The sequence below is a fragment of the Leptonotus elevatus genome, chromosome 10, assembly GCF_054856555.1.
Source record: "Leptonotus elevatus isolate MCC_2025b chromosome 10, RoL_Lele_1.0, whole genome shotgun sequence".
Classification (NCBI taxonomy): domain Eukaryota; kingdom Metazoa; phylum Chordata; class Actinopteri; order Syngnathiformes; family Syngnathidae; genus Leptonotus; species Leptonotus elevatus.
In genome coordinates this window covers 9,296,145-9,318,614 of record NC_141248.1, presented here as the reverse complement: position 1 = coordinate 9,318,614, position 22,470 = coordinate 9,296,145, and the positions used below count along the sequence as shown (strand labels likewise).

Below are 22,470 nucleotides of genomic sequence, written 5' to 3'. Positions count from 1 at the left end.
GTTTTTATAAAACTTGTCATGCTTGATTAATGTTTATTCCAAGGAGTGTAGTTTTGCTGTGAGATGCAAGAGCAGCATGAGCATCTGATCCTTGTTTGTCCTTGACACAATGACACAATACACAGGACTAATAGATAAGCTTATGCCACACTTTCGAGTTTTGCTAAGATCCATCTACCCTGCAGGTGGTAAAGAAAAAGAGTGACTCAAGTAATAAAGAGATGTGGTCTTAATGGCACTGGGCTCTAAACAGCAGAGGCAGAATTGTAACCCGGCACACCTCCTCCACTGGTGAACCACAGGAAGAGGTACAAGCCATCTGTGAATTTGCTCGGGGAAACAGGGAATGCTCTCTGCCTGTGTATATGATGCTAATGTTTCAAAAGCGGCTGAATTACGGCACACAGCACCGCTAAGGGGCCTATAAAGCACCAGCTCAACAAGAATACACACCCTGGGGGAGTCAAAACTGTGAACAGACCCTCCTGAGTTTCCAAATGCCTACCCTCCCCACTCTCTGAAGTGGATAATCACAATTCCATGACACAGGGTGCAAAGTGTGGGTTCAGCTGGGGCAAGCAAGTTTTAGAAAGGGATTACTGAGGTGTAAAATGGTTTTAAAAAGCAGCTAAGCATTTGTTGTTTATTTCAGAGGGCAGGCACCCGTGAATTCAACAACTGTCAAAAAAGTGACAGGCCTCAACATTAGCACCGTCAATTATTTTGGCTTTCTGACAGGATCTCTGAAAACACAGTGCTGAACTGTCACTCCAAGATCTCTGTCCCCCTCCTAATTTATTATGACCCCCTGCTGAGACTGTTGTATCAGAAACTGAATGAATTACAATGTCACATAAACATGTGTGATTGCCCTTTTAGTGACACTCGGTACATTTGCTCACATCTGGCAGGACTTTACATCTTACAGATTGCTTAGGCTCAGGTTTCACATCCTGCCCTCAAATTGGTATCATAAAATATAATGCCTATGAGTGACACATTAAAGCTATCTATCTATCTAAACATCCATCCGTATATTAGGGCCACTACGCAAAAATGGGTGATGAGTTCAATTGAGATGCGAACTGGCAGTTTAAAACTAATGTTGAATCACAATTTTCGAATTTGAGTGAGAATGAATCATAGCGTATTGTCAAATGTACTAGTGTCCCAGGAATGTTAAAATAGGAAAGCATGTGACGTAATATGTATGTGGGGAGTGCACAGCATCGTTTAAAGTGCGCTCTTCAAGAATGTTTTGCGCTTGTATGGGAGTGTGAGTTTGCAAACTTGAACGTTGGATGGGTGAGATGAACCCTCCCGGGTTAGCTTTGCGCAAGATAGCTGGTACGATAGAACACAATGGATTTAAAACTTGATTAAAAGCAAAAAAAATACACAGGATTCTGCTGTAGGCCAGTCTATGGTGAGAAATTCCAGAGGCAAAGTTATTTCAAATGAAAAAGGAAAACCCTTCCGTAGGTTGTCAGAGCTGCTTTAGCTCTACGGCCACAAACAGTTTTGGTACACTCCGATATGTTTTCTAAAAAAAAGGAATATGAGGATTGGTAAAGTGCTTTGGACAGGTAAAGCATTCCATTTACCCAAATTGGAAAAATTTTGATTTTTCATTGTTTCGATTGTGACATATTTTCAGCAAAAATACAATCTGTAACCCATTCGAGTGGATATAGGATTCAATGTTTTAATGTTGTATTTCTCAAGATCGGTATTGGTCTCAAGACCACTTTTTAACAGTCTTGGTCTCGTCTCGGGAATAGAAGGAATTGGGTCTTGTCTCAGTCTCGGACAGGACGGACTCGAGACTTTTTATCAAGACCGTCGAGACAGGCCACTACTACTGTAATCAGTGAAAAATACTACTGAATGCAGGTGCTGTGCTGCCCAGTGTCGCCTAGAATATCATCCAACTGCACACAGAGAGTGAATGAAGAACACTGGAGAGGCAGAGCCCAAAAATTTAGAGAAAAGTGTCCACACACTTGGTTTTCCAAAACCATAAGGAGTTAGTTTGCTAAGCAACATCAAAGTGGAAACACTCAGCAAATTCTATGGCGCATTCCTTGCAGAAACTGAAACGAAACATAAGAAAACTTCCCCGCTCTGAATATTTTTTGTCATGCAACGAATAATTCCACTGCACTGCAGTCAAGCATGACGGAGCAAAATTTAATCTGCAGTTCTGAGAAAAGTTGTCAAAAACCCAATTTCGCTGGTTTGCCCACACTATGAAACAAAGTTTGTCTAACTATTCATGAATATTAATCCAGCTTCTCTTATCATGCAAGAGAATTAGAGTCAAAGTCACTGTCAAATCTCTGTCACTCACTTAAGAAGTCAATCAGAGTCATGAAGTCAATTTAAATGCAAATGTGACAAAAAACTTTCAAGGAGGTGTGGAGCTTCTTTGTTAATCACTGCTTTAATGTTCATGACGGGACGCAAGAGTCATAAGGAAGCCACATTGACGGAGGCATCGATACATGAATCAAATTGTGGTAAAAATTGGTGCCGTTAAAGGCACTTTAACGCGATATTACCGCAATAATTTTGATACCCTGAATACATATATATATATATATATATATATATAAATAATTTTAATACCCTTAGTATATATATATATATATATATATTAAGGGTATCAAAATGATTGCGGTAATATCGTGTTAACTTAAAGTGCCTTTAACGGCACCAATTTTTTAACGCTCGATTAATGACCGCTCCTTATTTGGAAAGCCTCTACTAAGGGGATTCCAGTCGTGACGCAGCAGAAACGTCGACGTCAAAATTACCCGATAGAAATGCACTGTACTACACAGGAGCTAAAACACACAATGTTTAAGGGGCAGAATGTTAGCGCGGACGAGCCATTTGGACTGTGTAGCACTTCCACCTTCCCTGCTTTGACAGAACGCGCTCGGTAAGCGCCGGTGTGAGCGATTAGCACAGAGCTAGGTCTCTACAGTTCTCCAAGAGGTGTCCACTCTCAACCCCTGTGAGATCCAAGAGCTGAATGGATGCCGTGTTGTCACTTGGAGTAACTCCAAGCCACTTGATCTTTTGATGTGAGGCGTATTTTATTCAGCAACTCCAGAAAATAGCTCGTTAAGTGTAACATCAATATCGTCTTCTGGTTCGTTGCAGTAAAGCATGAGCGTCACTATACAATGCGCATCTGAGAACTTAACAAAATAAAAGCATTCAACGTCGTTTAAAGGAGTCACTATAACACAATTTAGCAGTAAAAAATAAAATAATAACACATATATATCTGCCGTCAAGTTGTGTTTTACCATTTTAAAATTGTGCAGAAGTTCGCAAATTAATTCATGTTAAATAAAATGATAGATTAAGATAGTTCTTAATGTGAAAAGAACACACCAATCTTGTTTGGTTCGTCATGCAGTAAAGTTGCGGTCATTTTACAATAAGCATCCGTATTCAACTTAAAAAAAAAGCATTCAATGTTGTGAAAAGGAGTCACTGTAACACAATTTAGCAGTAATAAATTAAATAACAATGCATATATTTGGGGGGACTAAGGTCAAGTTGTTGTTTTTTACAATTAAAAAATGTGCTGAATTTTACAAGTTACTTCATTTAAAAAATGTGTCATCTCTTAATATGAAAAGAAAAATGCACTGAGCTGTAACCATTGTCTTACCATGTAGTGACAGAAAAATGACAAACACAAATCAATGTCACACTCTTTATTTTAAATAACAGTACATATTTTCAATTTTAAAACAATTTTATGAATTGTTATGAACTTACTGTATCAGTGGCTAAAAAACGCAACCATGTTTTTATTAGGTTAACATTTCTTCCCACTTATGTTAACAAGGGTATGAAAAATTTGAAAAAAACAAAATTTAATGTACATTTTATTGTAACCATATTTCTATTAGGTTAACATTGCTTCACATTTTTATCTTAACAAGAGTATGAAAATTTGAAAATAAATATTGTACATTTAATTGTAAATTTAGATATAAATTTAGATATAAAATGTGCAATTAATTTGTGATTAATTGTGAGTTAATTATTGAAGTCATGCAATTAATTACGATTAAAATTTGTAATCGGCTGACACCTCTAATATATATAAACTAGTATATTAAACTGATATCAAAAGATGTACACTGAACTATAACTATTAAAACAAACACTAGCAAGATGGCCTTTGAGAAGCATATTTTTAAAGAAGCATTTCCAGAAAGAATCTGCCCATGCAAAACTAATAAGGTCACACCAGTCTGTAGTTAATGAGGGGAGGGGGCACAATGTGAATATGAGGAGAGATAATCTGCTGAGAGGATGAAAGAATTTGGATCTGAACCAGTTTGGCACAACTGTTTCATTCATCACTTGTTTGATGTAGGAGGGAAGTACGCTGACCAAGAGACACAATTAAGTCTACCTCTTAGTAGGAGAAAATGAAAGATCAAGGGAAGAACATCTAAAATGGTCCAAACAATTGTGGTAGTGCACTAAATTGTCAGAGCTCTGCTTCAGGACCCAACTAGCACGTATTTGTGGCTAGTAAGCTTCATGCAATCCTCTCTGCCAATTAGGATGAACAGATTAGGTCACTGGTTGTTCATGAATTCTCCACTAAATTAAATGAGTCATTGGAACCGCTGTTTAGAAAACAAATACGGATTACAGACCTGGTTCAGGTGGTAGCCCAATTAGCAAATTGGCGACTCAGCAGGCCAGCCTTTGGTTTCATGAGTTTAATCAAGCTTGATGTGCTCGCTAATCTTCACTTTGGAACACAGTGTTGTGTTCAATCTGCGGGTATCATTGGGAAAATTAACAGCCACTCAGTATGCACAACCGACACCGGGACTTTTTGTTCACACTTCACACCAAATCAACATGGCCGACAGAGATCTGTACTTGCTTGAGGCTTCCAGCCATTATTTTACAGGACCCATGAGAGCTCCACATGTGTTAATGAGGTCCCAGGGGAAGCCTGTGGACCTTGTTTTACAGACATCTACTATACACCTCACTTTAGACCCATTGTCACAGAATGTTCAGAATGACATGACAAGTTTCCAACTTACATGTGTTACCTATCATTAAGGGGCTCTATGCACATAGGAGACATATCCATTGCGCATAATGTTGTTTGAATTTTTGCGCAAAATGACATTTGTGGATTAATAGTCTCAAGTAAACAACAGAGTAGGCTACTCGACCTTAAAAACACTTATTTTTACCAAAACCAACACAAACAATATCATGAACACTGAACATAAACAATTCCATGACCATTGTTGTGTTCTAATGTGCACCTCAAAATCCAAAATCAATGAAGTTTTAAGCTAACATGGATTTCCCAGCGATGTTGAATTCACTCTTGATTAGGCTATTGCTCTGTCCCAGAAGTTGATTCTGGACACTGCTAGGCTGATAAATAAAATGCTACAACAACAAACGCAAATCCACTATGCATTTGATGTACCTGGACTGGTCATCATATCATAAATGATACGCTAGCGTACGGCACAATTGGAATGGAAACTGAAAAAAAACAAGAAGAGGCTGACTTACACATAGAACACCTAGATTTGCTTAAATAACTGGAAATGTTACATCAAATTTGAAACCTTGATGAAGGCCTGGTAATAATAATAATTATTATCATTTTTAATCGTGTTTGTCAATTTTTTTAAAATACGTTTTTGTTGAGTCAGTACTGTAGTTGAGTGCCAACAAGCATAAATGCCACTTGTGTACATGTTTATTTAATGTATTTTTGTTAACTATATAACTGGTGGTCATTCAATTTACCATAGAAACAATTTCCAATTTACCATAATTACGGATTGCACACACCAAAAATGTCACAATTTAAATATCGCCATAAAAACTTCCCTATTAATTCCGCAGCGCCCTAGAATGAACAGGAAGTGACTCAGAAGTTCTCCAAAATAAACAGTAAGTGACCGGGATGTGCCCCAAAATCAACAGGAAGTGATCAAAGATCAACAGGAAGTGATTTTTGTTTTACTGACTCAATTATTTTGAACTGGTTACATTTTCTCAAATGAATGTGATGATCATGAGCAATTTTATCCGGAAAACGTAAGAATATTGTGAGTTGTGTTTAACTTAGGGCCGAGTTCATCCTCCATGCCCCCTGTCTTTCACATGTGTCCGCCCTCATCCTGGGTGCCCTTCACTTCCATGTCTCAGGGGTCCCTTTGGATCCTTATCCATAGAGCCACACACAATACCCTTCACCGAACACAAAGCTAGTAATACCGTGCTCCTCAGTTCTATTCTTTACATTTGTCACATTTACTCCAATGTTCTTTGTTTGCCTTACCTCCGTATGCACGACTTGTTCCGAAGTGAAACCGCAATTGAAATGGTAATTTTTGCTTTTACCAGTGACTTCAGGTCGATAAATTCTTACTCATTGGGGCATAGCTGTCATGTTTGTTGTTCCTCGGAGGGGCTGGTGGCAGTGTACAGCAATGTTTTTTTTACATAAACATTGAATTTTATGGACATGTGTTCTGTGCTGTCATGGTTCTGTTTTAGCTTGAGTCCCTACAGTATAATGTTGCTGACAACCTCTGCACACTAAGCATAGCCCTTTGTTTCTTTTTATTTTGTATTGCTTTCATCATATTCGATTAACCAACCCCAACTAATAGTGGTGCAACGGATCATCATTGATCCGTGGTCGGTTCAGATCAGGCCCCATGGTTTGGATCTCTGAATGATCCGCAGATTGGTTGGTTTGAGACAAAAAAACACAAACAACAACAAAGTGTGAATTCACAGTGGACACCATTAAACCGTGTCAAGGAAGCTGAAAAATACTCAAAGTTACACACGCTCAGGTTAACATCAAAATAAAGTTTGCCAACTAATACATTGACGGCAATGCAAATAGCCTTAGCCTTTTACTTTCATGTTGGCTCACATCGCCGCGTGATGGCAAGCTTGACTTCCCTTTTAGACGTTTAGGATTTCTTTATCGTAGTTTTGATTGACTTTAAAGTTGCAACCAAAATCACGCTATCCCCCGCTAATTAATTAAGCCGTCATTGTATGATAGCATTACCAACGAGTGCCTGGCTGGTAGCTGTAAATGAGTTTGACAGCTGGTACCTGGCTTACTTTAATTCTTTTTCAGTATTCTGGAACAAGGCTACTTTGTAATTCACTCTCCATGTTAAAAGGAAGGGAATGTGCCTTAAATTGCACTTTGTGGTCTTTTCATTATAAAAAAAAGATAAATAGAACTTTGTCTTTATAAAACACTTTTGCCCATTATAAAAGAAAATCATTTAACTCAAAATATCAAACTTAGCTGTTTAGATTATAGAAACTTAACTTAAGACATTAATAACTTATTTTACAAATGAACCATGTAAAAATAAGTATGTTTTCTGCTTTATATTGCATTTAAATGTTGTGTTCCTGAAACCTAAACGGCTAAATTAGACATTTGTTTTTTGTTTTTTTAATGGGAAAATACAAAATAAATGTAGACACTAAATCCTAAACGGCTTTATTAGACATTTTGAATTTATTCTTTTTTTTTTAATGGGGAAAAGCATTTTACAACAAGAAGCCAAAATACTATGTATCTTTTCTTTCCTATTTTTTTGTTGTTGCTGATCCGAAAAAAGATCCGAACCGTGACTTTTGTGAACCGTTGCACTACACTACCAACTACTAACCATAACGCTCAACAAACATTAATTGCATTAATTAAAATAAGCCAAACACATTTTCTAAACTGATTTGCTTGTGAACATGGGGATTCGTGAACTGCAGTTCAACCGTAAACAACTGGACCAACTGGTTTAACAGCATAGTTAAATTTATTTCAATAGTAAGTCTTGCATGTAAATATGAGGAACATAAACATGCCTGCGATATAAGTAAATCAATTACGCATGTAAAATGTGGGAATTTCGATACTTGTTCAAAAATAAAAATAAATGTGTTTCCAGATTGGTTTGGCTTGTGGCAAGCTGCAGGCTGTGTAAAATATGAGAAAAAATACTCAGTACCCCAAGAGAAGGACTTGGTCAATCTAAATGTACCCTCAGGCAGCTGTGCATGCACATGAAGATGGCCAGCCACAAACCTTTCACAGTTAGGCTATTTCTAACTTGCACAGGAAGTACTGGGGGAAAACAATGCAATGGCATTGAACTCACTGCCAGTGTGTCCTTCAGTAAAAAGTGCACTGATTGTGTTTGTGCTGTGCAAGAAGCCATTCATCACATCTAGTGGCCCCAATTACGTTACATAAGAAGTAAACCTTGATTCTGACGGCCAGCATCTCTAATCCTACCGTTTGGTCTCTTTCACTTTTTTATAGAGGCTGCAAGAAAAATAATGTTCTCCAACACCTCTTGAGGTTTTCTCAGATCCACTCCCGTATCACAGAACTATAGTAGATAAGTATGCACATGGCTAGAAAGCAGTCAGGGAAATTAATATTTCATCTTATCAAACACACTTCCAGGTATACCGGTCCCTTTGCGCATGTGGTTGGTGGCGATTATGAAAGGAGAGAGCTCTGCTATTGCAAGGCACTGAAGCACTCTAAGCCTGCAGTTGGGAGCATGGGTCGACACTATAATTGCTTGTAGCTCTGGAGCCCCAGCTGAATCTCAATTAGGGTTGGGTTACTTGCTAGGTGCCACATGCCACTTGATATTTCTGCCAATACCATGGTGAATACTTTTTAAAGTGGAAGTCAACCTTAAACATTTCTTGACAATAATATGACCTCACTAGTCTAAACATGACACTATGGTTAATATTACATTTGTGGAATGTGAGTTATGAAGAAAAATCCAGTCATTTTTATTCATCTCAGGGGGCGGCCATTTTGCCACTTGCTGTTGACTAAAGATGACATCACAGTTGCTCAGGGCTTAGGCAATGACCAATCACAGCTCACCTGTTTTCTGAAGCTGTGCTGTGATTGGTTGTTACTTGAGACCTGTCAGTTGACAAAATGTTGTAATCACTACAGGGCTGCATTTTCATAGACGGTGCATGTGGAAATGCTGGCGTGTCCTAATTTTCATGAAGACGCAAGGGTCAACGGGCCTGTTTGGGAATTTTGTTCATCGCTCCGCACCAACCGACGGTTGGCCAATTGACATGCACATGGCATATCCTACAATTTGGTGGCTGAAAATTGTCTAACTATTGGCACAGGTCATGTAATGTGATTATGTTGAATTTGATCAAGACACATGCAGGCAGATTATACGCTTTGCGAACGTGTGTGGTGGATGACATCATATTTTATTCAAAAGTATGGCATCGTCCTGCATTGTACACTTTAAAACAATGTAGAAATCAATTAATTGAGCTCATTATTATAATTATCATCTGTTTCATCCCACTGGCCGTGGCACAGATTTGTGGGGACTCAATGTTGGTGGAAGGCGGTCTCTGAGGGCCCACTTCACAGTGCAGACCTGTGATCTTCCCAGCCAACATTACATCATCTGCCTCCTTGCAGTTCCTTCTAAACTTATTTTTACTTTGACATTCTGCTGGAATCGAGCAAATCAGTTTCTTCTTCCACCATGACAAGGAATATCAGTACACCCTAAAACTGCACAAACAACACTTTTTTAAAATGTGCTGGCATGTGTGTATCTGTGAAAATATCAAAACTCGGTCTAACCCGCCTCCACTCAAATGTACGCCGTTTCCCGGGCCAGACTTGTGCTGGTCAAGTAAATAGCGTAGCCTTGGTGTGAATTTTCAAACTGCTGCTCAGTCACTATGTTTACATTCCGTCAATATACGGGTTAGGGTCAAAATTATGGTTTCTGAAAGATTCAGAGTAACTAGTTTACATATATGAGAAGACGAGTAACTCTGTTCATGGTAATGTGATCAACCCTCGCCATCCTACCTTCTCCCACTCGAATGAAAGCATAGTCAGGTTTTTATGTGTGTTTACATGGCATATCACCCCCTCCACCCCCAAATTGCCAATATTCAGGTTTTAAAAGGTTCTTGCCTACATGTAAAGGTACTCACTGATGTCAACTAAGGTCTCCCCCTACTCCTGATACCTCTGACAGGCACCATAACAACAAATTCCATTATTGATCTTGATTGGCGATGTACATTAAACTGGGCCAACAATATAATAAGTTCATCATTCATCTTTTCTGTTAGACACACATGATTCAAACTGATTTAGGATTCTATGAAGCAACATCAGTCATAATAGTAATGTTTCATTTATTCACAATCCACTTGGTATCAAGCATCTGTTAAATAATTCTTTCTAATTTCAAGATAAATGAAATGCAGCAGAACAAAGTCTTGATTAAAATCTTATGAAGTCAAACCATCATGCACCACAATACAGTATGCAGCACATTGTAATCAAATTATTGTAAAATGTGTGCTTATGGGTGAGTAACATTGCTACACAAAAACACAAGATGTGTCCGCACTGATTTACCAATATTATAGACCACTAAGGTAGGTGATTCAAGGTTGCCATGGCGATGATAGATAGAGACACGCAAGTCTCCTTTTTACAAGCCACCGGACCAACAATGAAGCTCTCATTGTAAGGTAACGTTACTATAGTTTATCGTTGTTTCTTACCATACATGCAGATCATCAAATCCTTTGGAGACACCAATTGCTCATGGAGAAGAGAAATCTGTGGTTCTTACTATACTCTCATACATACACATTCAATCACACCCCCACACAGACTGTAATCGCAAGGCAAACACTAAATGAACAGGTGAAGCCTGCTTTTATCTCACATCTTCAATGCACATTCACCTTCAGAGGCTGTTTTTGAAGTTGTGTAATCACAAAAACAAAGAAAGTAAGGCACATTTGGAACACTAGTGAGTTTTTGTATGTGCGGATCAAAGACACAGTGGAAAACCTCCGTGATGTAGTAGGAAGTTAGATCTCTAACAATGTTTCCTGACATTGAAGGAAACATTTGATGTGCATTCAGAGTCAACTGAGTGCACCAACCGCTTAGATATGAAAAACGAGCTTGTCCGCCATTACAAAGGATGTTCTGTTTACTGCATTTTGTGATCTAACTGATTAAAAGCATGAAAAGGTCCATGAAATGCATCAGGTTGGAGCTGCATATTAAGCGGCTGGGGACTGGCTGACACGGGTTCGTTTGGAGATGGTGGACACTTTGCTTTTCCAATTACTGGCTCCTGCTCAAATTGTTTGGTGAGAAACATTCGACCTACTTCTGGACACAAAGCACCACTGCCCTGAATAGTGAGAGGCTGTGGACCATGTGTGACGACAAGAGCTATTACAAGCTCTTGTCTTTGGCTTACAAATTCAGTTCCAGGAACCAACCAGGTAATTATTGTGTGCTTGTACATGTTTGTCATGAGCAGAAATAGGATCTGCTTCACTTGAAGAGCAGCTTGAGATGATGACATTAATTAATGTCAGTCTGACCTTCAAAAGGTCTACGAGTTAAGTCATTGAGCCATATGGGGAGGGACTAAATGAGCTATATTAAATTTCTTGAAATTTGCAAAAAAAACAGGCATTATAAACCAGACATATTGAGTCACAAACATTTGTATGGCATCATTAGTAAAGAGAAACTGCACTACCACTACAACATTTGAAATGAGGTTGTTCACTATCAACCAAGTGAGATGCATCGGGTCTATAAATTCATCAAGGGCACCAGCTCAGTATACAACAGCTACACACAGCCCCATCAATTACAACAAGCATAAGCAACAGCCGCTCTACCAATTTTTTATAATGTGTTTTTAATCACACTCACTAAGGTCTGTCTCATCAGTCATTGTAATCTCGTGTCATGTACAGTATTTACAGCTGTAGCACAACTGGCAATGGGGAAATACCTTTGTGTGTTAAAATAACGTTTATTCCAATTTACCTTCTCACTCAATAGGCTGCCATGTTGGAACTTGATAGATCTCAATAATGATCCGCTGACATTATTAAATGGTGCTGCTTATTAAGAGCTGGAATGAGTAAAATGAGTGTTCATGACTTCAGATAATCATACTTTCAGTAAATATCACTGTTCAGAATGGTACTATATTTGAGTTTATAATGTTCTACCAACTCCAGTTAATCAGCTTTTGCAACGTTTTTCATTATTTTTAAGAAGCCAAAATATTTATCTATATTTTTGATGCCCATTTTGACACCTTTCCTAAAAAAAAAAAGGACTAAGTCATTTTTTCAGTTTTTTCATAAAACACGAAAAGTTGAACCAAAAACTGATATTATGTTTAATAATTATTTATTACATCATATTTACTAATAATTTCAAAAAAAGTAAAAAAATTAAAATAAAAAGTCAAAATATAACTTAGGCCATTATGTTAAGGAAATAACAATATTTATCCAGCCACCTGTCTTTAAAAGGAGCCACACTTGCTAAAATAGAGTGACAGCTACCATCAGTGCAACAACTAACTTAGAAAACTAACAAGAAAGGTCAGCATGGTTTTTAAAGAAAAGCAACACAGGTTTTGAAAATAATAATTGTTGAAACTAACCTTCAGGTGCAACATAAGGCAGTCCTTCACCAAGTTGGCTAAAATCCCCCAAGCCAAGGAGAGCAGATGGATATGCAGCAGCACTTCGCCCGCCTCGCAGTGAGTGGGTCTGAGCGGTGGACCAACCAAACCAACCTCCCCTCCTCCTCTCGTGGATGCTGCTTGTGCCACTCCCCCTGCCTCTGGAAGAAGAAAAAGTAATAGCGGTTTCTTCCTCCGCCTCCACAAAGACGGACTCAAATAAAAGCGGGGACCCTGTCGCAGTCAATAGGTTTTAGAAAAACCCCATGGCAACGCAGAAAAAGCAGCGGACAACTTCCCCACGTCGTGACCGGGTTAAAGCGCCTCCCCTGCCCCCAAAATACAGTGACAGCGACGTTATGCTCCGGAATGAGCAGGTTTTATTGGGTGGAGGTGCATTGAGGGGAGAGCTCAACTTAATGGATGCTGTTCATTTGTGAATGGGAGTGATTAGCAATTCAGAATGAACTACATTTAAGAATGAACTGAATATAAATCCACACACACAATGAGATCAGCACTGCCTAATTAAGAGCTATTTGTCTGGCAATTTGCAAAAATAAAGCTCATTTTTCAATTACTTTGCCATTGATTGTTCTTTGAAGTGGGGAACTGTGATACATCTAATATTGTAACTGTGAAAAGTGGAAACATACGTCAGTATGAAAAAAGCATTAAAACTTTTTTTATAGCAATATATAAGGACAGTGGCAAACTGCCCATTGTAATGTACTCAGACCCGTCGGCAGAAAGAAATTACAGGGGGGACATTTATTTAAAACATTTTTATGGGGTCACTTCTTCAACCTAAATCTAATGTTCTTCAGGCTGAATGCTCAAAAATATTTTCTGTCACTTAAAAGCGGCAGTTCATTCTGAAATTTAAAAGACAAACGGAAAAAAATTGTGTAGTTCTCTTTGCATTTATTCAACTCAAAAGTTGAATAAAGTAATATACAATAATGATATGGGGTCAGTGAAAACTAAGCAAAATATAAATCCAGAAGGATGTGTAAAGTCCCTTTTTTATTGCAACTTAGTGACAGTCATCAACATTAACAAATTTGGCAATAAAAAACAGAATTCAACTCACATTTTACTGCAACTGTGCTTTACTGATAAATAATTTTATGCTCCAACATTTGTTGTAGGGGAGGTCGGGGCTAGTTGTATCACTTTTTTTTTTTTTTACACTTTTATATATTTCTTGGAATCAATACATCATATATAAACAAAATGGAGACCAGATGAAAGACCGAAGTCTTAGGTATGTGGTTGACTGGTGCAAAATGCATTACTTTAAACAGAAGGCGCAAGTTTACGTGATCGATAGGAAGAATAGATTTTTTTTTTGGTGGTATTTTACACTCACTCACGCAAACATGGACTCCCGAGTTGGGAGCAAAACCACGCCGCCTGCACCGAAGTCAAGCGACGGCACCACTCCGCCACCCGGAGCCCGGAAGAATAGATTGTTGGCGATTGTTAAAACAGCGAGGGCGGGTACGGCTGACTGCCAGGGCGGGCACGGCCCCCCAATGCCTGCCCATGCCGATGGCTCCGAATGTACTGGAAGTTGTTTATTTTTATTAATTTCATAGTCTGTCTCTGTCTAACTATTACAGATAAGAAAAAGTAACCAGTGACCTGGCTTATTAGTGGATTATTAGCTGTGACTAAGTTATGGGCCTAAGTTCCTATGTATATTGTATATGATGTTTTTCTACAATTAATGTCCATGTTGTTTAGCACATTATCTTTTATATAGTCAAAACTTCTACTGACCATAATAGCCTTAGTTACAACATATAGTATATGAGCGTGACTGTTACTGCATTATTCGTGTTTGTGAATGGACATATGCATTAGTTGTGCACAGGGCCCTAGGTGATTTGGTGCCCTACGTGAAAGTGTAGATTGTAGCCCCCCCCCCCCCGACAACTACAAGTAATACAAATAAATAGCATAAGTACAGTGCAATACAACTGTTTAGTGCAATTTGTGCTGACATTACTAACTACAACATGTTTTCAAACTATATATATATATATATATATATATATATATATATATATATAAACTAACTGTATATATAGAATATATTTACGTAAGATACATATAAAAAGTAATACAAATAATGAGGTCAATGACCGACGCCCATTTTGTTAACAGTTGACGGGAAACTTCAAAAAATTTACAAAAATTATCGCTATTTTAATGTTTATTTTTATAGACATTTCTGATTGACTGACATACATGTCTCTACCCTGGGCCCGTTTTTCCTCCTCCTCCTTTTACCGCTTTGGTAATGCAGTACCTGAGGGCTTGGACCTTTTCATTGTAAAGGTTTTTCATGTATAGACAGCAACATAAGCGAGCCATCCATCTATCAATAGCGCTAACACTCTGAGATGATGCGCGACCCCTCGCCATACCATTCACTATACACCGGACATTTTCATGAATTTATAAAACTCCAGACGCCCTAACAGGATGTAAGACAATGGGTAGTCCTCAAAAGAGAGGACACATTTGGTCACTGTACTATATACTATAAATGAATTGCCTTAAATACCTTCTATAGCCTTGACCATCTCTTGAGTATAATTTATATTGTAAATAAACATTTTAACCTTGCCTGTTGCCTTCTGATTCTTAGTCAATAAAACAGAATCTTGAGCAATATCATTGCTAAATATTTCCATCTCCAGTGGTCGAAAACGGTAACGTTTTATTATGCAGTAAATTACTCAATGAACATGAAATATAGCTACATTAGTTAAGCAATGAAACACTGCTCCAATACGAACCTCGTTCCCTTTTCAGCCAAGAATCGTTCACTGAATTAGTTGTAAACTTCAGTTTTCTCTGATTTCCTGTGGCACGCACACGTCTTCTCTGCACTTTGAAGACGGTGCTACTAAGTACGTCAGTTACTTACGTCAGTTCTTACCTTTTCCTGTATCCTTCAAAATAAAAGTATCAACTATATTATAATAGCACAATAAAACAACACAATTCTAGCAAATAATATCAGGGTCATTGGCATATTATATTTTAGAAAACCTGAGGGGGGGAAATATTTTTTTATCTTTTCTTTTTCTTTTTCTTTTTTTGCCCAGCAATTTGGCGCCCCCTCCACTAGATGGCGGCCTAGGTGACCGCCTAGTTTGCCTATACCCTGGCCCTGGTTGTGCAGTGCAACAAACAAAAGAGATTTGTCAGACTGTTTTATGTGACTTATTACAGCCAGTAATGATGGAACCATTGTGTAATGTAAACAAAATATATGTGTGATTAATTGAATTCACCATTTTAAAGTCTATCGAAATGTAACAGGAAAGAAATGGTCGTGTTTTCGTGTTAGGTCATACTCTAAGAGGAGCTCTCTCAGCTGAATCATTGCCCCGTTCAATAACTCTGAAGGAGATACGATCAGATCACCATGGTAACCGTAAGTGCAGTTAGAGCCTCACATCTAATCAAAATCAGCTAATTGAAGTCTTTCAAGCTAATTGAGATCAGCTAATTTGACCGCTTCTTAAGTCAATAACTGTACTGAACACATACTGTTTTTGCCTCCGTTTGCAACTACCACTTTGAACAATAGATTGAATACATTTGTTTAATCCTGTAATCATGTATCCTTACAAGGTTGACTTTGTTTTTCTACTCTCCCTATGTATTAACATCAATACTTACCTTGGTGAAGGCTCGGGGGGGGGGGGGGGGGGGATCGATATAGATGTATAACAGGGGTGTCAAACTCATATTAGCTCAGGGGCCACATGGAGGAAAGTATATTATATATATTGATAAAATTATGGTATATAACTGAAATACAATTGGCGTCAATTATATGCAGATTTTTGCTATTTGCGGGAAAGCCTTAAATTGCGGGACTAAACTGTAAACATATTGTGCCAAAGAAGAACACGAATGCAAATGGCAGGCTGCAACACTTCTAAGTGTATAAATTCTGGGCATGTTATATTTACCTGTTTTGCATATATATTGTTCCCAGAATGCATTGTGTGATGCAGTTAATGAAGTAATGAGGACGTTAATCCATGCCATATGTGTTTGTGTTACCAGTAGTTGAATGTGTGTCGTATTTAGCATGTTTATGTTTGATTTATGTTTTTTTTTTTAACAAACCGTAACTTTAGGTTATGTGTAAAATAATGACATCCAGGGAAATTCCATTTACAAGTTGCATTGCTCATCTGAAGATTGCTTGTGGAATTACAAATTCATATGTTTTGATTGTGGCTGGCTGATTTCTTTTTTTCTTTTATTTATTTATATTTATAAATTTAGAGTTCACCTTTCATTTCCAAGTTTTTATCTAACACACAATTTAGAAGACAGCATTGTTTGTGACATAATAAAAAATGTTTTGGGGGGTTCTGCCATTCAGTCAAATTTAGATGGTAAAATGTATGCTTTGTAGGGTTTAGATCTGGAGGTTGACTTGACCATATTGATTTTCCTTTTTTTTTCCTTTCCCAATTCCTATTCAGTCACATATTCCAAAATGTTACTCACATTATGTTATATTCCTTCATTACAAGATTGTTGACTTCATGGTAGTTCTACAAATTAAAGCATCTGTTCGTTGCTTCCTATTTTTGTTGAACTGCAGTAGGTGCATTCACATATACACTGACTAGTATGTTAAACAGTGTTGCATCATCCCCTCTAAAACATAGTTCTATCATTTCATCACAACACCGGCTTATTGTATTGTCAGTTCATAGGGATGGTTGATTTCAGCATCTCTGACCGCATCAGGTCATTACAAAGTCTTTGAATCAGAGGAGCAGTCAGAAGAGGGCATAAAGAAAAATCAATTCAGTGACCTCAGACCCTTCGAGAAATTGAGTGGATTCCCAAACTAAAAATGACGTAGTGGGAAGATTTTATCACCATTGCTTGTAATGAGAGGCTCACTTTCCATCACGCATGACTCATTGATGAACCAGTACCCGGATGGGGCGGTGTTAATGTGTGTGTGTTTGCAACAATGTAACACACATCTGCAGTATCCTGAGATTGGAGATTTATAACGGGAAAATGCTATTACAATACATGATTGAGTATAATGAAACGCAATAGCATTCAGTACTTAATCTGGGAATGACAGCCTATAATTTTGGATTTAGTTTTGCCTCAATATTGACGGGTTTGCGGAGAAACACGTTATGTTTGTTCCAGCTGGAAGAGACCGGTACCTGATTCAGAATTTATTTTGACTGTCTTTCTGGACCTGATTGTTCAGAATTTAACTGGCTCAGAATTTTGACATAACCTGCTTTCTTGAATACCCGGCTTGCTTGTAGCCAATTCTCTTCCTTATGGCCAACACTCCAGCCTTAAACTAGGGATAATTAATATCTATGCAACTTCAAACATGTTATGAATTTTGTATCCATTACTGGTGCCTTTAAAATGTCATTTAAAAAACACCAAAATGGCACCAATTTTTGAGAAAAAATTTAACATCGTCACATTACACGATACAAACTTTGAAGATACTGTAAATGCATTTAATTGCATCATCTCTTCATATTGTTTTATCATTGGCATCATAAAAAGGCAATGTGATGCTTCCATTGGTGTGCAAAGAATGGCAGTGAACAGATTGACTAGATCCTTAAACCTGATTATGGTTGTCATAATTACATCGAAATGATTACACAATGGAGTGAATGAGGCATGCATGTAAAAAGATACTTTTGTGAGCTTTTTTGAAGTACAGTGAGTGCTCTCAGCAGATCAAATTAGATTTGTGGAGCATCTGCTTCCTTTTCTTCCAGAAGGGACTCCTTCATGTCTATGCCGTAAATGCTTTACAGGAGCCTGAGATCTTCGTTCAACTGACAGACCCGCTACTAAGACAAGACAATAACATAATAACAACCCATCAATAAATAAGGTAGTCTCATTAATAACATATCATTAGCTAAACAATTATACCTGGACTGTACTAAGGAAACTTGTAATATTAAGCTAAGTTACAAAGGCGTAGGACATAGAAGTTAAACAAAGTTTCTGTATGATTTTTATTTTCTTAGCTATTCTTTTTCTTCCTTTTTTTTTTTTATTCATACTGTACATCAGGGAAAATTCAAACCCCTGCAAGGACTTTATTATGACGACACAACCTAGAGTTGGAAATTGACGCTATATAGTTTAAGAGGAAGTTTTAAAGTGAACTTATCTCACAATGTGAAGTCAATGGAGTTCTCGTAGATAGGCGCAAATCCAGCACGATTGATGAGTTGGAACCAATGCAGGTGAGACCGAGGACATTTGCGAGACACACATCGTGTCCCGATAGCTGATTGGCCAACCTTCATAAATGAGCCCATCCAATACTGCGTGACTGCATTTGGATTGTGCCGTGGGTGAACTGAAGCATATTGGGTGCTAAAAGATTAGTATGATTAAAGCCCTTGTTCACTAACCGTGGACATGCTATAATTTCAAGCAGCATATTGCTTTTGTAACATTTTTCAGACTACATGGAATATTTCTGAATAATTACTGCAGGGATATAAACAATTTGGAATCTTGCACCCTCCCAGACAGGACAGCCTGAGAAGAAAAGAATGAGCTGGTACCATTGAATAGCCAGAAAACAGAGGCTAACTAAGTCAAAGGTGTCAAAGTTCACATGCAGAGAATGAATGCACCCCCATTGGTTTGTTTCCGTGCACTTGTTCTGTGTGTGTGTGTGTGTGTGTGTCTCTCTCTCTCTCTCCCTCTCTCGTTCTCGCTCTCTCTCTCGCTCTGTATCATTGAATGACTATAGGACAGAAATCCCCTCGCTGATGTCTGCTGGGCTGCATAATGAGAATAAATGAGCTGGAAGTAAATAAGCAGGCAGTGTATTGCTCACCACTCCATACCAGTCACATATAGCCTTTCATCAAAAATGAAGATGGATTATGGTGGCAAAAGATCATAGCAGTAGTCCGGTGTACTGTGAGAGAACCCCAAGAAGAAAAACTCCAAACACATAATACATCAATTGTTTACCAGAAATATTGTTTTTTTTTAGAATGACCTATCAATTGTATCCAAAGGAATGTGATATTAGCTTCCCCACTGCTCTTGTGTGCTGTCTTGTATCCTCCCCCTGCATCCATTAGGAGTGCATAACACAACCTTATTTCCATACGTAATTAATATCAGCAGCAGGTGGGATGAGGGAGTTTTCTTTTGGCGGATTGTGTAGGTGCTCTCTCTGGAGACAATGTTCAGCTCTGCTGATAGGGCTTAATCATATGCCTTTGTGGAATCATTTCCTTTTTATGAGAGCAACAAGGAGCATCCCCATACTAGATATTAGTTGGGATATTCACAAGTGTCTGGGAGAATGTAGGCAGGGGGCTCACTGTATCAAATCGGTTACCATAGCAATGCACATATTGCCGTTCTAAAATGTGAGCTGGGACTGGAGACTAGTGCCAGTGACTGTCAGTCATTTTATAAATAAGGAAATGGGGAATATGCTGCCCCCCGTCCTAAACTAATATAACTGTCACACTCTGTGATAGAGATGAAGCGTTCTCATTAGATATGTGCATTTGTGTTTGGCACAGTTGTCTTTTACAGCTTAACTCACAGTTAGGAGATAATTTATTCAGCAGTGCATAGATCCATTCCGCAAATGTGTTGTCTTTATTGTTGAGAATGAAGAGACAAGTCAGTACAATAGAAGATGGTTTCATTTCAGCATCATACATATTTAACCAGTAAGAACAAGATCGGAGGTTCCATGAGGCTTTCTTTCATGCATGGGGGGGCTTATCTAAACTTAAAGATTCAATCATTTCACGAATGAGAACAGAAATGAGGCCTTTCTTCTCCAGTGTGAATGCAATTTGACCATTTGTTTTTTACATTTCAATGAAATGGGATGAGCACAATGGGTGTCTGATCATGCAAATAATTGTTTCCCTGATTTGATTTTAATGAGTGAGTCTGCGGGTCACATCTCGGTGAGGAGATATGCAAGATCTCCAATGAGACACACAGGGTGACATTTATTAATTATTTATATACAACATCACGAGAAAGATGCAAACATCACCATCTTGCATGCCTGTAAGATCATTTGACAATGTTGGAATGAGAAATGATCTTCCAGTAGGAGGGGGAGGGGTGCATCAAGGCAATGTAATTGTGCCCATGGGATAAGAGTGTTGGTTATTTTGTCTTTTTCAATTGAATGTCTTCAGGAGCCTTCGGAGGGCCGAGTAACATATTTGGTAGTCACACAAAATGCTGCCCACAGGGAAAAGAGGGACCAATTGATCGGAACCAACAGCGAGGCAGTCAAGGAGTTCACCAACAGATCAATCGTTTTAAATCCACAATCAAGACTGGAGGTCTTGAAAGAGGAAAATGGGAATAATCAGAAATCATTATTTTTGTTTTTTATTTTGTTATTTATTTATGTATTTTTTAGTTTGATTTTGTTTTACTTTATGGGCCCTATTTCGTAGATGGGCACATCTTCATTGTCTTCATTGTCTACCCCGTCACATCTGGCAATTTGGTGGCCAAAAGTAGACTCGATTTTAGACTAGCTAAAAGCGGACGTGTTGTGTTTAATAACCAGACATGTAGTCTACTGTTTTATGTGGCAAGGCTGCACATATAGCACATGAAAACAAAAGCAGAAGGGATGCGTGTTGATGTCCCCAAGAATAACAAATGCTGTTATGTGGGCATACTGTCTATTACAATTATTGTTGTTTATTATCACCATTATTATAATTATGATTATAATGCTGGTTTGGAATTTTATTGTACGTTTACTTCACAACTTAAAAAAAAAATTCACATCGTCTGTGCTAATGTGGGTGGGGTGTGAACGATTATTTTTAATGAACTGATTCAGTTAATCAAAAAATAATAAATAAATGTAATTGATAACCTCATTGTATCATGCTATTTTATAACAAGATTTAATTTAATTCTTAAATTCAAACAAAATTTCAACATAAATCATAATTTCTCAATGTTCCCCGGGCCACTTTATACAGGAACATTTGGGCCCCAATGTAAAAAAGGTTAAGAACCCCTGCTTTAAACAGTCAGATTTAGCTCAACTAAATCAAGTGTGTTTATTCCTAGCGGCTGTCTGCAGCGTTGTCTTGTGCCAATTTACTGCATGTTCTTGAGCAGCCTATTTCCTGTTTCTGCATTTGGATGAGACATCCTGGATCTTGTTACCCGTCTCGTGTGGACATGTGACCTGATCTCTAGGAGTTGGGGGTGTTGTCAGTGAGGGAGAGGAAATCGCACATGTGCCGTCAAGGAGGCGAGCAGCAGTGATTCAGGCCTGACTGATGTCACTTTGACAGAGAACAGAAACGACTGTGTTGGTGTCAGCAGGGAGCCAGACAAGCCAAGACACCAAGATCCCCCTTCTTCGACAGTATCCGCTATTAATGGCCTTCACCTCAAAGGAACCCCCACCCGCACAACCCTATGGAGTGATTAATACATCTTTCCCACACATAATTTGTGTAATCATGTTTTGCTTTGATTAGACTTCATTATTCATCCAATAATAGTATCTTGGACTTTACATTACCATTCTATTATTCAGAGGAGAAACAAGGACAGATTGAAGACAGGCTATATAACACACCAAAATAGTAAACCAACAACAAAAACTTTCAATGGGTGTGTGGAAAAAGAACGGCTGGTTTTGTTGCTATGGCGATAAGGCTTACATGGAACTCAGGAAGTCAATTAGCAATCTGGCTGCATCTCATTAAATGTTGCCTGCCAGCGCCGAGAGGCTGGCCATTTCAAACATTTAGGGCTTGCCACCAGTGGG

At 38.2% G+C, this 22,470-nt stretch overlaps 1 protein-coding gene across 8 annotated transcripts in view; it reads right to left on the bottom strand.

The window, feature by feature from the left end:
• chl1b (cell adhesion molecule L1-like b) overlaps window positions 1-12,781 on the bottom strand; it is a 74,006-nt gene extending 61,225 nt beyond the window's left edge. For 2 of the 8 annotated variants that reach the window (XM_086086897.1, XM_086086899.1), the window contains exon 1: window positions 12,588-12,778. The gene's annotated coding sequence lies outside the window, so the exon portion shown is untranslated. Of the gene's footprint in view, window positions 1-12,587 lie in introns of all 8 variants that reach the window. The other 6 variants (XM_086086902.1, XM_086086903.1, XM_086086906.1 and 3 more) reach the window with 4 other exon arrangements.
• Between the last annotated feature and the right edge of the window lie 9,689 nt (window positions 12,782-22,470).